At 47.1% G+C, this 15,180-nt stretch overlaps 1 protein-coding gene and 2 long non-coding RNA genes across 3 annotated transcripts in view; all 3 read left to right on the top strand.

The window, feature by feature from the left end:
• The window catches only part of LOC147600436 (uncharacterized), a 759,986-nt gene that overhangs the window by 686,943 nt on the left and 57,863 nt on the right, over positions 1 to 15,180 (top strand). The window lies entirely within an intron of this gene.
• On the top strand, positions 108 to 1,292 carry LOC147600437 (uncharacterized). Its single transcript, XR_015258707.1, has 2 exons — positions 108 to 247; positions 1,016 to 1,292. It is a non-coding gene; the product is annotated as an uncharacterized LOC147600437 (long non-coding RNA).
• ARMH4 (armadillo like helical domain containing 4) overlaps positions 9,973 to 15,180 on the top strand; it is a 59,143-nt gene continuing 53,935 nt past the window's right edge. The window contains exon 1 of the mRNA XM_086748307.1: positions 9,973 to 10,029. The gene's annotated coding sequence lies outside the window, so the exon portion shown is untranslated. The remainder of the gene's footprint in view (positions 10,030 to 15,180) is intronic.

Genomic DNA, 15,180 nt, shown 5'->3' with positions numbered 1-15,180 from the left:
CCGGCAGCGGTGCGGTACGCGATGCGGTGCGACTTTCCCCTCAGCTCCGCCCCGGCGGCGGGCGACGGCGCCTATGAGGGAGAAGGGGCTGGATGAGGCCCCGCCGGGTGCCGGTGCGAGGGCGACCTCGCTCTCGGGAGGAACAAAATGGCGGCGGCTCGGCGCCGAGAAGCAGCCAGGCGCAAAGGCACGCTGAAGCGGCCGAGCCGTACAGGGTTGGGCTAATTTATACCGCACGGCTCATCAGGTGAGGCGTTGCTTGTCTGTGCCCTCCAGCCGTGCAGCAAACCGGCTCTGCTCTCTCTTCCCAAAGCCCCGCTGAAAGCTTAAACCCACCGCGGGCCCTGCGGTGCGTGTTCTGGCTGCCGCAGTGTTTAATGCGAGAGACATTTGATACGAGCCTGAATGCCTAGGTACCCTTAGAGTAGACTGTCCGTGCTCTGAAACTGACGTAAAATGTTTCAGGGAGCAAAAAAAAAAAAAAAAAAGGCCCAATATCCTCATGGCTGCAAGACAATCATAGCTAGGAGCAAAGACAAGAGCTCACAAGTGCAATGAGAATAGAAATAATAGACCCCTCCATGGTAAGCTGTGCTTTCAAGACAGGTTGCCTGTGTCTGATGATCAGAGAGGCAGAAGATCAGCTATGGTGGGAGTCAACTGGTAGGGTGCCAGCTTGTTTACAAGTTATCCAAAGTGTCTGAAATACACAGCCTTGCATAGATGGTACTGACATTTCTGATCCGTAACTGCCGTGTTGTGAAAGCCCCTTAGCGTGAGTTTGTGGGGAGGGGTTCTATGGTACCTCTGGGTGTGGATGGAGAGACAGTTATCCAAAAACAGACTGAAGAGAGGAAAAATTTCTGCTGAAAGGCAGCATGTGGAAGTCTCCCGAGAATTAATAAGCCCCACAGACTAGCAGTCCTGCTGAGTCTGCCAGAAGTAAACTCAGAACACCGAGAGTCTGCATCTGTGCAAGGCACCCGGTGTCTTAACTCTGACTGCATCCACAAAGGCAGTGGCTGCTGTATGCTGACAGACACATGAGGATCATCGACACACCCAATGAAACCAGGCAGCCTTTGAGGGACTTTGTGAACTTCCACCGAGAAGCCATTGGCGCATCACTATGGGCCTCTGTTTCTGGGTAAACAGCTGGGGTTGGCCTTCCAACTGCTGCTCCGGCTGGAAAACTGCGAAAGAGCATGCATGCGTGCGTGAAGAGTGTAATTAGTTACCTGCTGGGCTCTATTAATACTAAGAGCTTAATCAATAAAAGGTGTTCTAATGAATATTGTTTGTAATAATGTGTCTCCCTGCGACCTGATCCCCTAGCTGGGAAAAGGGAGTTTATAACAGATGTTGGTTAGTGGAATGAAAATTTGGGATCCCTTGAGAAAGACTCCTCTGGTAAGGCTATCCTGCTCTCAACAACCACCTCCTTTCCCCTACCGATCTTCCCCTTCTCCTTTCCGCGTGATAACCACACCTGGAAAATCAGCTGCTCTTCAGGCGTTTTTTATGCACACCCAGGAGTGTAACCATGGCCCTGACCATGTCCTCAAAAGATCTGTCATCGAGTATTTATATCAGCTAAGTGTGCGGGACGCATTTCTTCTTCAGGGAAGCAAAATAAGTATTGAAAAAGCTAAAACAGGTGAGTAGGGTCTGGACATTTGCTCCTTGCCAGACGCTGATGTGCTCTGTTGCCACTGAACCTCCCCGAGCTGTGAGCCACTGTAGCGGTTTGCAGATGCTACGCTTTTCACCTGAGAAAAGAGCTGAGAAGTTCTGTGTGTGTGCAGGGCAGGAGTGCAGACTGAGCAGCTGAAGCAGACGGGACATCCTGGAAGGGCACTGTATATCTGAGGGACATGTGAGGAACAGATAGATACTAAGAAAAAATTTTTTACACTGAGGGTGGTGGAGCACCGGCCCAGGTTGCCCAGAGAGGTGGTGGATGCCCCACCCCTGGAAACATTCCAGGCCAGGTTGGCCGGGGCTCTGAGCAACCTGATCTGGTTGGAGATGCCCCTGCTCCTTGCAGGGGGTTGGACTGGATGGGCTTTGAAGGTCCCTTCCCACCCAAACCATTCTGTGATTCTAACCCAGGCAGCACAGAGGGAATGCAAGAAAACTGTGAAGAAGGGGAACTCCACAGTGGCAGACTCAGGGGAGACTCCTCACAAAGCCCTTACATCCCTCCCTTCTGTCTCATATCGCTCCTTCAGATGCTGTCCCACAACTCAATACGATCCCCTGCGCTCTTCATATGACCCATCGCCAGCTTCCCATCCTGCCAGCTGCCTCTCCTTGGAGAGGAAAACTGAGGAGCAAGAGCAAGGCTCTAGTGGTGATGTGCGATGCAGCAACAGTGACGGGACCAGCATGCGACCAGTGGGTCCCGGAGTGGGAAGAATCGTTGGCAAGGCAGCTGTGGAGGATGTCAACGCATGAAAAAATAAACAAACAAAAGCTTGTAGCAATTAAACATTCCTACACGGAGTTCAAATTGCCTTATGACTTTGTGTGGTTTTATGCTTTTTATGGTTTTTAAATTCTTTTTTTATGGTTAGTGTTTTATGCCTTTCCAGAATACGGAAATGCAGCTGAACTTTAAAGCGTATGAAAACAACGATGCCCAAAAATATGTTTAAATGTCATTCTCACAATCGAGCCTTAACTCTGCCGTGCTTAAGCAACAGCCCAGTGTTCCAAGAATATGCGCTCAGTTAGAATTACACCTGACTGAGTTGGGAATTACGTTCAAGAAGATTTTTCTCTGTTTGGGCTTTCTGTCAAGGCAACGGTCCTGGAATTCCCCAAGTTATTACCTGGAGAGCTGTCAGCCGTCGCTGAATCTTTCAAGAGTAGCAGGAGGAAAGCCGTGTCATTACCATGCCTGGTGAGAATATGCTCTCGTGCTGACATGTGAATTCTCCTTCTTTTAAATTCTGTAAAATGCTGCCAAATCTCTCTGTGATAGGGGTCTCATAAAGGCATGATATAAAATATATATACTTAATATTGTTGCTCTTGAGATACTTAAAGTCTAAACATTGGAGTAGAAGTTTAGATAATACATGATTCATTTAATGATTCATGTCTAAGCACGATGGTTTTGTCACCTGTTTCATCCCCAAATCTTGCCTGTTTATGATATCTTACTGTGCCATAATAGCATGTTTACAACACTATGCCTATGTTTTAAATTCAATGTTTTATGTAAAAATGATTACTTAGGTATGTTTTGCAAAAAACCACGGGCCCTACTTTAAATACATAGCCCATCGCTTCCTCCTAAATGTGTTATCTCTGGGTGAGGAAAGATCAGAGTTTACTGCTAATCACATCACCGTCTTTATAGCCCATTGGAAATCTTTTCTTAAATTACATTAATCAATCACAGTTAACATGAGTTCTGAAATGCAAGCTGCAGCTTAAAAGTGGCTTAATTTAATGGATGGTCTTTCCAGCACCTAGCAGTTATTGATTACAGAAGCCAGAGACTTAGAAATGTGCCAGGGTTTCGAAACAAAATCCGTCCACGCCGCGCTGGTTTTATCAAGGAAGCTGCTTGCACAATGTGAAAAGCGCGCGCGCTCTCCCGAATATCTAAGTGTTGAAGAAACAGATGGTGATGCTAACCCGTAAGAATCAGACTGTAACTGCATTCAAGATAACAATATAAATGAAGATAATTACTCACAGCCTAAGGAGATGGTAGGACAATGAAGCCAGCTAGTAAGCAGAAGGTTGAGGGGAGTAAAAAGCAGGATCTCCCTAACACAATAAAAAATTATTCCCTGAATGCAACCAGTTCCTGCAACTCTTGGAAGTGGTAGTACCCTCTGCCAAGCAAGGAAGATGTCACGTAAGTCTATAAAAATACAAGAAATTAACAGTAGCCCATTGAAATCAGTGAAAACTCTCTGATTTATATAAAATGTGTAGGACAGTTTCTTTTGGCTAATGCAGTCCTTTTCTTTTTTTTTTTTTTTTCCCAAAGACTGTTGATACTCAAGCCACTGGCAGCACAAACTCTTTTCGAATCTCATGCAGATGCGTTCCTGTCACAGAGCAGCACCATGCGCTCTCCTGCAAGGAGCGGCGGCGAAAGCGACGCTGGTGCCTCGAGGTGGCAGCTACAGAACTATCCCGGAGAGTTAAAAGGGAACGTTTTTCATAAAGAAAATTACTTTTCTGTACGAGTCCTGAAATATGGCAGCTCTCAGTTGAATTAATCCCCACAGTGCGCTTGCAGACATTGAAAACATAAAAGAATGTGTCCTGCAGCATAAATACTGCAGGCCCAACGCGGGATGGCAAGGAGGCGTCATGCCCAGCTAATATTCTCTTCCCTTTAATGCTGAAATGCCTGTCTGGACCCCTGCAGAGGCTCGGATTTCAGCGGAATCCCATGCATATTTCAACAGCAAAGCATTATTATTTTTTCTTGGTGACAAAATAAACAGACAGTCCTTTGTGTCCCTGCATTGGATGGCTTTGTGTGCTCACTTTTAAGCCTCCTTAATCCCTATATGCAGGCTAACTGAGCCACGTACCTGTTTTTTTTTTCTCACAGAATCAGCTAGTTGCATACTTAGGGCCGGCTTTAGGTATAAGAAAAGCGCAATTGCTCAGAGATCTGTTGTCGCCTCTGGAGCTCGCAGCGTGTTTCCTCACCTTTTCCCAGCACACACATTCAAGGGGATCCACTTACCAGCTCTACAAAAGGAGAAAGAGGAAGAAAGCCCAGAGCCTTTCTACTGCTTAGGGTTCCGTTAACAGCTGTAGGATTTCAGCTTAATTGATTTTAATATTACCATCAAAACGTGTATTTCGCTGCTCATAACCATCCAAAAAGTTGTCTGTACTGCCCTAAAAATCCCCGCAAAGGGGAATAATGAGAATATTGGTGGTGTCTGGATGGAGAGCATCCCTGTTTCGCAGTAAAACACAGTCTGCCTCCCACCCAGGCGTCTTGACACTGCGTGTGATCCAAGGCAAAGACCCTGTTCGTCCCTGTGGTTGGGGGCTTTCAGCCCCTCTGCGTTAGCAGTAAAGGGCTATACCGTGAGCAACGGGGTAGCAGTACCGAAACTGCACTTCTTTAAAACCTCTGGATTCAGGGGTTTGGCTTACCCTCAAGTTTTGAGAGGCAAAAGGAAAAAGCTGAAGTTTTCAAAGTCCCTCTGGGTATTTTCTGAACAACTCTATTTAAAACGATGGAGAAGCTGAGGGTTAAATGTCAGAACAGTGCTTAGGGTTAGCTTGCTTTGGGGTGGCATGCCAAGTGCTTTTTTAATTGTCAGCCTAATTTTGTACTGGAGTATGTAGGATGGGGGGAAAAAAATACCCAAGCGCTACAGGGAATTGACAGATGGTTCACGTTTTAGCTGAGACTCCAATATGCATGGGGATGGCTTCCTCAGCACTTTATTTCTGGGAAAATTGTAATACGCGGTGTACTGTATTAACTGCATTGATTTTGTTACGGGATGCGAGGAAGAGCGAGGGCTGTACGGTGATTCAGTTTTGGAGGTGAGCATTGGTCCTCCTGGGCTGTATTCCCAGAGCAACTGCGACTGATTCCCGTGACCTTGGACCAGTCAGCAAAAGCCTGGTTCTACTCTGAAAAGTGACTGTGTAAAAATGGCACTTTCCTACTCAGCAGATCTGGTTGCTGCGCACTCTCCAAGTCACATCTGCTGACTTTAGTGACAAAAATACGTTTTTACGGCTTTCCTGCTCTGTGAGCACTGCAGAACCACGAGAGCTGGGGAAGCAGAAGCTGGATCCTGTGCCTCCTTGTAGGACTAATTACTATGAATTACAGCCAGCAGTGGGGCTGCACTGGCATTGCTTGGCCTTGCACAGCTTTTCTGATAGTGCCAGCAGCGAGGAATGTGGAAGAAGAAAGGAATCCAAGTTGATTCTCCTGATTGAGTTTTAATTGCAGATGGCATTTACCGCGTTTGCAGTTGGAGAAAAAAAAGAAATCTGTTCATCTGGGAGATGACTACATTTGAAATAATTCATTGGCCATAAACTTCCTGATACCTTTTTCAAACTGGACTCATTTGAAACATATTTCCCTCTCTGTAACAGGGGATGCTGTTCTCACTTTCCCTGATGTCGATGCATTGCTGCTCCATGCCAGTGACTGCTGTTTGATGGGAAGAGCAGGTCCTCTTAAAACGGGTGCTACCAGCTGATGTAAGGGTGAATCATAAAGTAAAAATACAGATAGAGATGTGCACTGATTTATGTGCTGGATGTCCCCAATACTCAATTTGGGAAAGTCATTCAGCAGCGAAATTAATGGTAGCTATTTTAAAATTGCCTTTATCTTCTGTGGCATGTCCTGACACAGTTAAGATAGCTGATCTCATCTCACCACCCGTGCCAGGAGTGGCATCTTAAGATGCGGTATTCTGATGTCAGGACAATGATTTTTTTAGTTAATTTTATATATACAAAATAAATATGTCTTCATGTAAATGTTTAAGTGACCCAGTCTCTTAATCAGGACATCTTATTTGTCCTTTTTGGTTTGTGCAGTAAGGCTGCAACAGGGCTATCACCTTTTAAATAAATCCACTGTGTTATATTATTACTTTATACAACAGAGTTTGCTGTTATAATAATACACAGATCTTAGAAGGGACTCTGCCAAAAATTAGGCTGGGCATGGGACATGAGTCTCATGCTCTTTACCAGCTACACTGCCCACATGGAAGAATAAACCAGCTTACATGGGAATTTAATCTCTCAGTTTCACCTGAGGGGGTGGGAAGCCTTTGAAGGACAAGACCAGCAGAGGATTGCACTGAAATCTCTTGAAACAGAGCATTGCTAAGAAGGGAAAGGAATGGATGTTCCTTAACTTGCTGTGGAAGTGGGGCTGGTTTTGCTTGGTCACATACACGCCCTGCAGCATCCTGATCTGAGTTCAAAATTAGTATTTCCACCTAATAAACCATAGAAATTAATAACAAACCAGTGCGCTCTGGTGATTCCTGGTTTCTCCCTCTTTCATCATGCCTCCTTCTATCAGTTTTCAGTCTGCAGATTTTTTTTTGTTGATAACGCAGAAGCCCGTGATTTTGGCAGGTTATGCGGGGTAGAGAAACTTGCAGTGTATGGGGAATTTGCAATTTCAGACCGGGAAAAAAAAACATAGATAACCGGCTATTTTGGTTCCAGTGATTGTCAGTGAAATATTTAACCTTGAGAGTACACAGTGCCAATCTGGGTTCAGAGTCAGTCAGTGACGGGGGGAAGTGAAAACCTCTCCGATCTCTTAAGTGCTCTGCATGCCTTAGAGAACAGTAGAGCATCAGTTACACATGCTTTACATTTTAAATAACTTTCCTGATAATTTTAAAGGTTAGATAGAAAAGGAATTGAAAACCGTATCCCTCATTCTGAATCCCAGCTCAACGGTTAGGGGTGAATTTTGTAGCTGCTGAAGCCAAGCCTCTGGCTCGAGCCTGGCGGATTCATCGCTGACGGCCCTGATTTCTGGCGAGGGGGGGTCTCTGTCATCCTGCCCCTCTCCCCACACACGGATGACTGAGCGCCGTGGGGATCAATCCCTGACCCGCCACAACCTGCAGTGCTGCATTGGAAAATAAGCCCTCATTGATTTTGGTTTGCTGTAAAATCTGGCACCTCCTCCACAGCTGAGCCATCCCCTCTTCTCAGGCAGAGCCCTCAGCCAAAATAAAATGGGTGGCACAGAAGATGAACCTGCGGAGAGTTTTGGGTCCTTAATCTGGGGGTTAATGGTGTTTAAAATGGCCATGAAAATGCAGCTCTTATCCCTTCCCTTTTCCCCTCTGTGTTTCCCTTACAGGAGAGAGTAAACATCCTTTCTTTTCACGTATTTGTATTTTCTTTAAAAAGATGCTGCAGCGCTAGAAATATTGATTCATGAGTAATTTCCCAGATTTTTCAGTTCGTAGATGGCAAGCCAGAAGGGAGTGTTCCCATTGTTTTGTCTGAACATTTGCTCCGCCAAGCCCAACTCTGAAGTTCTTTCTGATGTCTTTTGCCAATGACTGTTTTTGTTGCCGACACAGGCATTTCTACACTTTATTTTCACCTTATGCAGAGGTTAGCAATATTACCCTGAAAGAAATTGCCCTGACCTACAACAAATCTGTCTTTGAAAAGTTTTAATATTGGATACAGAATGTGACCAAAATGAATTGGGCTGGTTCCAGTTTGGTTGAAATCCAGCGGAAAACACTCTATTTATCTAAAATTAGATAGGTAAAACACTGGGGTGAGTCTATCAAAGAGAAGAAGCCGCTAATAGAAGCGTTATTTCCAGTAGCACAACAAACAGAAAATAATGAGCAATTTCTCGATGAGGAATATCTCCGTTTTCCTCAATCAGTTCTTTTATGTTCAGATAGAATCACAGAATGGTTTGTGTTGGAAGGGACCTTTAAAGCCCATCCAGTCCATTTGAAATCATTCATCGGCCATAAACTTCCTGATACCTTTTCCAAACTGGATTTGTTTTAAACTTGCTTCCCTCTCTGTAACAGGGGATGCTGTTCTCACTTAATATAGGCTGTGTACCTAAAACTGGCTGCTCTCACAAGGAGCACGGACATCTCCAACCAGATCAGGTTGCTCAGAGCCCCGTCCAACCTGGCCTTGGATGTTTCCAGGGATGGGGCATTCACCACCTCTCTGGGTAACCTGGCACAGTGTTCCACCACCCTCAGTGTAAAAATTTTTTTCCTAATGTCTAATCTGGATGTGCCTCCCTCTATTTTAAAATCTTTACTCCTCGTCCTATCAAGTGGATGTTGTTTATTTAGAGACCCCAGTGTTTGACAGGTACAAGCAGGTTAAATCTTACTGTCTTACGTGAAAAACAAAAAAAGAGCCTCATTTTATAGATTATTATACTTGGAAATACAGAGGGATTCACTGATGTGCCTCATGTGGTAGAGCACATTCATAGCAAAATCAAGATTTTGACTCTTCTCACCTTCTCCTACATCATTCCTCTATTCCTTCCTAGCAATTCTCCCCAAAAACCTCTCCACCCCAACCGTTTCCTCCTCGGAAAGAGCATTCTTTTCGGTCTCTTCTCACCTGTCCCTGCCCACCACCAACGCTTTGCACCTGCTGCAGCACCGCTCTGAATGAGTCATTGCCCGAGACAGGGTATAAAATCCTGCCTGTGCAGCTGAGGCCCTGGGGTGCTCCTGGCACCAGGCTGAAGGGGAAGGTGAGAGGAGGGTAAGTTGATTGATTGGTTGGTTGGTTTATTTATTTATTTTTTTTTTTTGGGGGGGGGGGGGGAATATTGCAGGTGACATGGGGGCTTTTCAGCTGCTATTTGATCAAGTGAGGTGATTTGTACACTAGGACTTGGTGGTCTCAAGGTTTTCAGTCTCTGTTGTTAGACTAGCTGTGGGCTACCTGGTGGGGAAAAACAGGTGGGAGGAGGAAAACAGGAGTAAAATTATCTACTTGGCTTTCTCCCTGGCCAAACAGGCGCTTAAAATGAAGCAACAACAAAAAAAAATTGAATTGTGCTCTCTTGATACACGTGTGGGATGCTATTTAAGAAGTCCTCCTCCTTTGCAGAGAGAGTGCTGGGGGAAGGTGACCTCTACAGCTGAAAAATGCTGGAGGAGACTCTGTAATAGCTGGGAAAAAAAGCTGCTGCAGGCCCTGCTGTGGCATCTCCTCGTAAGCACGGGGAGGGAGCCTGACCCCACAGCCTCCCACCTCGGCTTGCGAGGAAGAGCTGGGTGCGTGAGCTCAGGCTGCCGCTCGGATGCTGAAACTTCCTTTCGGAGGAGTAAATACAAAACCCCCGGCGGCGCCGAGCGCATCACCCCCCTCCATCCCACCCTACCCCGCCGCGGGGAGGCGGGAGCCGGCCCCCGGCACCGCCCCGGTGCCGCCCCGTCGGGGGCCGGGCCGCGCCGCTCCGCCCGTGCGGCCGCGGGGCGATCGTGGCGATCGCGGCGGCGAGGGAGTGGGCGCAGGCAGGTGAGACCGGGGGGGAGGGGAAAAGGGGGAGGGGGGCGCAGCCAACACCCTCTCCCCAGCCTAATTTTTCCCCGTGTTTATTCATTTTTAAATATTTTTTTTTTGTAATGATGCTTCGGTGCCCGCGGGGCAGCGCATCCTCGGCGCGGCTTCTTTGTTCCCGGCGAGCGGGCTGGTCCTGGCAGCCCCAGGGGATGGGATGGGGAAGGGGGGGGCGGTTCTCGGTGCGCCCCCTCGGAAAAAAAAATAATCGTCGGGGGGAGGGGGGTTTCTCCTCCTGTCCCTGCGCCCTGCTGCGGGCCTGGGCTGGCGACATCCCCGGGTGGTTGGTTGCACTGGATCCGCTGGCTCGGAGGGAGGAGAGGGGAGGGATGCTCACCTGTAAATATGACCAAGGAGCACAGAGGGGACACGGATCTGTGCCCCACAAGCGGGTGTGCTGGGTGTAACCGAGCCCTCATCCCCTAATCCCCTTCCCTGACCAGCAAGCTGGCTCAGCCCGATCTAGAAGGGCTGATAAACATAATCGGATTTTTAAACCTTCACCTGCAGAGACTCCTAATCCTCCAGATCAGCTGCACGGTGTTGCTGCCCGCCTTAGGTGAGGCGCTGAAATTTTGGAGTGTTTCTTGCTGGCTGGAATCTGAACACTACCTCTCTGCTCCCAATTAGCCTGGAGAGTGGCATTTCCATCCTTCTGGTATTGGGAAACTGCTGCACCCCTTTGGCCCTCATCCTTAAATCCTCCTCTTTAATCCATGAGGAATTTGGTAGACCTTTGACTTCTGTGATGCCGGGGAGCTGGCAGAGGTCAGAAGCCACAAAGAACTCTGTGGCTTTTCCTTGCAAATCTGAGTAGGGAATTTCCATAGGTGGTCTGCGCTGTTCTGAACAGAGCAAGCGGTCGCTGAGTGGTTTGGGGGGAGTGATGCCTAAAACATGTCATGTCTCTGGCTTTTCAAAGAACTACTGCTGGAACACCAGTGCTGGAGGTGGAGGTGATGTATTATGTATTAAGGTGCCTCGCTGGGACTGGTAGGAAGCTGGCTTTACAGAATATTGATAGCTCGTTTGTTTGCTTGTAAGGACCTGGCCTCAAAGGTGGAGGGAGATGTGCCCTCCTGGCTGTGTCTGCGTAGTTTTGCTCATCTGGCTCGGGCTGTGTTGGTGGCTGGTGTGGAGTCGTGTTGCTGCTGGGATTTCACAGCTGAAGCCTGTGCTGTAAGAGCATCAGCTCTACGATTCACTTGGTTGAAGTGGGCAAGGACATAACGTAAGGTGAAATGAAGGCATTTTTGTCAGCTTGTGTGCAAAGCAGGAGTTGGAGCTCTGTGCTGCTGGCTTTTGTGTTCAGTACCAAGTAATAAGGCTTGGGTGGCTTACGTTGGCACCCTGGTAACACAGCATTTGATTGCTGGCAGTTGCTTGATTTGTATGTTTTGGTTAAATCTTCACCTTAAAAGATTCGCAGTGTTTTTGTCCGTTTCCCTTATCTATCAGAGGATGAATTGTGGAGCCGAGCACATGCAGGACTGTTCAGCCAGTCAAAGCTGGCGTGATCAAGCTCATACTCAGAGGTGTGAAAAGCTGTGTTCTGCAAGGGCCAGACAGTGATTTGTCTGAAGCTGACCTGTTCATCTCCTGTGCTCTCCACTACATGGTGCATGCGGCTGCTTCAGCTTTGGAGTAGAAGTGCCCTCTCTGTGTGGAAAATGGATTGTTAGAACAGGGGTTATTAATTCAAGTGAGTTAAAAGCTCGATGTTCTTTCCCTCGCTGTTTCAACAATTCAGGAAAAACGCAGCTAGAACTTGCCAAAGGCAAAGAAAATAACAGCAAAGGATTTTCTTGAGAGTTTTTTCTAAGTAAACTGAAACGCTGTCCTGGGAAGTAGCTGCGTACAACTGGGGCAGAAGGGGAGCTTCATCCTTTGCAGCATGTGTCCACAGACTGCTGGTCCATATGAGGAACAGCTACTGAACGAGAGAAATCTGGTCTGCTCCGAGTTTGTACCTGTCAAGCCTGCTCTGTTGGAGTGACCATAGCAGGATGAGGGTTCTTTCTGGGGTTCTTCTCATCAGGCTTCCTGAGAGCTGACTCTTCAAACAAGTCTCAAACTCGAGTTTGAGAGAACAGAGTTAGCTGATGCTAATTGTATGGAGTGAGGAAACAGCCTCACTCAGAAAGGTCCAACTGAGTGTGCAAGGCTGCTTTATCCGGTGACGAATTTATATTTATTGTCCCTGAGCTTGGTGACTTGCCCACAGCAGTAGGTAGTTCTTATTCTGATGGACAGCTCCTGGAGATGTCTGGGTTTTAGCACTTGTTTTTAGCCTGGAAGTCCTTTGTGCTTCTTTCCAACCAATTAGGTGTTAAAAGAACTTATGTCTTATTCCCCCCCCCGCCCCCCCCGCTAAAGATAAAGCTCCCTGGCTGTCTGTGGTTGTGCTGCCTTAGTGGCTGGGGGAGCTGCATCTCCTGGGATTTGCTGTTATTAAGTGCAGGGAAAGTAGCTGGTGCTGTCTCTTGCCCTCTGTGTGTGCTTCTGATTTGAAGCCAGGATTAGTTTTCCACCGAGAGCCTGGCCACAACCTGGCAGCTGAAATCTGGGGACCAGGAGTTCCTGCAGCATGAAATACTGAGTTATTCTACAGCTTCAAGCAGCAATGAAAAAGCTTGAGCTTACTCCAGAGGAAGTGCTTGGTCAGAGCAGTGTGTTCCAGCTTGTTTTTATCGCTTGGCTTGGGCTGTAGAGCAGGCTGACTGTAAAAATAACCAGATGGGAGGATAAACGTATAGCCCAATGCTACAGTTTGAGTAACAAACTGCTCTGCAGCCTTCTACCTGCTAAAACCTGGATTGCTCCTGCGTGGAGCGGAAGTGCTACCGCAAGATGTCAAACTCTGCTTAAGATGATGGCCAGGTCACCGCTGTTCATACATGGTCTAATCCAGCCTCTTCCTAAAGCTAAGTAGATCTTAAGCTCTGACTAATCTCCTTTGAAGCCATTATCCTGCAGCGAGCTCTGTGCTGCTATCTCCAGCTTTCATTGAATGTGGAGGTCTGGGTTAGCTTAGATCTAGTTGTTGTGGATTTCCTGAGCAAATAACTCTCCAACATTGCTTTTGCCCTTTACAAATGTGTAAGTACAGTCCCAGTGCTTTTCAGGCTGGGGGAAATTCTGTGAGGCTGCTCAAAACACCCTGGGAATTCTTGTATTGGGCTAGTACTGACTGCACATGTTATCTGCTAGCCTGGAGGAGGAAAGGCTCTTAATACTTATTTTTTACATTTGAATTAATGGATCTCTAAAAGCCAGTCTTCTACGGAGCAGCTTTCCCCCTATTTACTGCCACTCCTGATCCTAGTGAAGATGGAGAAAGCTTGTGGGGAAGAGAGAAACTAATGTACTTCTGCTAAACACCTCCTGAATGTCCTAGGGTATTTGAGAACCTAGAGACAGAAACCTACAAATAAAAATCTGTATGCGTAATGTATATGACTGCGAGAGAAGCGCTGTGGCTGTCTTTCAAGTGCAGCGGGAGTTCTGTTTCAGTTTAACTACTGCTAAAACTAGCCTAAAAAAGACTTCTGACTTCTAGAGAAACTCTATTAGATCCAAACTGTTCTTTTAAAAAAAAAAAGCACAAACAACTCTTGATGCTTCAGTATGTCTGATCTTAACTGGCACCTGCTAAAGGGCTGTGGGGTGGATGGGATTTATATTCATCAGCATGGCGAGACAGATGCATGTCGCTGGGCACCATCAATTTAACTGGCATAATATGCTCTTAGTGCTTTTTAATTACTAAAGTGTGTAAAGGATTAGCCTGGAAGAATAGCTGAACACTATCAGTGTTCAACTGTTTAGTGTGTTTTGTTTCTTGGGGTTTTTTTTTGTCAGGAAGGGTAGAAGAGATAAATGGGTGGCCCCTCTTTCTCCAGGGAAAGAGGATGCAAAAAAAAAGTGGAAGATATCAGTACCGTTGCTGGTGAGGAGCTTCTTGGTGGCTTCACTTTGTCCCTGAGCATCTGGTGCATGTGTGTGGCCTGTGACAGTGAATAATTGCTCCACCAGCTTGAACTGCTGAGGGCCAGGGCTGCAGGAAGAGTGGAAAAAGTGAATTGGTGTGCCCTGAAGCTCAACCAGGCAATGGAGCTGGCAGCAGTTGACTGATGACCTGTGCCTCTCAGCTGGTAATGCTGAGGTGGTCTTCTGTGCTACGGACAGCCCTGCACATCATAAGGGTCTCCAGCTAGAGAAGCCTTTCTGTCTTGTGTAGAGTAAGAGGTAGGTTTTATAATGGAAATACACATATCTCTGTGACCAGACCAGATGTAATACAAGTTTTCTGATGTCTTGTTTGTGTTTAGCTGACTGGACACAACATTCTTCCAGCACCTCAAGGGGGCCTACAGGAAAAATGGGGAGAAATTCTTCAGCAGGGCCTGTTGTGATAGGATGAGGGGTAATGATTTTAAAACAGAAGGAGGTAGATTCAGATTAGACATCAGGAAAATTTTTTTACACTGAGGATGGTGGAACACTGGCCCAGGTTGCCCAGAGAGGTGGTGGATGCACCATCCCTGGAAACATTCCAGGTCAGGTTGGCCGGGGCTCTGAGCAACCTGATCTGGTTGGAGATGTCCCTGCTCCTTGCAGGGGGATTGGACTGGATGGGCTTGAAAGGTCCCTTCCCACCCAAAGCAGTCTGATTCTGATTCTAAATGTACATGGGCTGCTGGATGTGGGGAAGCATTTGAGTTGGATGGACCAGCACAAATGTGGTGTTACTGAGAGCCCTCTCCCCACAGCAGCAGTTACCTGTTGCACAACATCATGCTGGGTGCATGAGAAGACATGGAGGAGCAATGCACTCTTGTGTGACAGAGCAGTGCTAGGTGGCTTGCTGCTGCACTGTGCGTACAAGTGCAAGTAATATTTACCTGTGTGCTGTTTGGGTGAGGAAAGGAGTCCAGCAAGGTGAGGGACTCACCCTGGTGCCCATGAGCAAGACTGCAAAGGGTGACCTTTGCCTCTTACTATGAAGACCAAGAGGTGATTCTGACAATCCCAGTTTTCTTCCTCACCTTTGAGCTGTGGGGGGATAATGGATATTGGTAAGAGCAGTTCACTCATGGAACTGAGAAT

This window comes from Chlamydotis macqueenii, chromosome 5, assembly GCF_036417535.1.
Source record: "Chlamydotis macqueenii isolate bChlMac1 chromosome 5, bChlMac1.mat, whole genome shotgun sequence".
In the NCBI taxonomy this organism is placed as follows: Eukaryota; Metazoa; Chordata; class Aves; order Otidiformes; family Otididae; genus Chlamydotis; species Chlamydotis macqueenii.
Note: the sequence above shows the minus strand (reverse complement) of the source record. Positions and strands in the feature narration are given on the sequence as shown.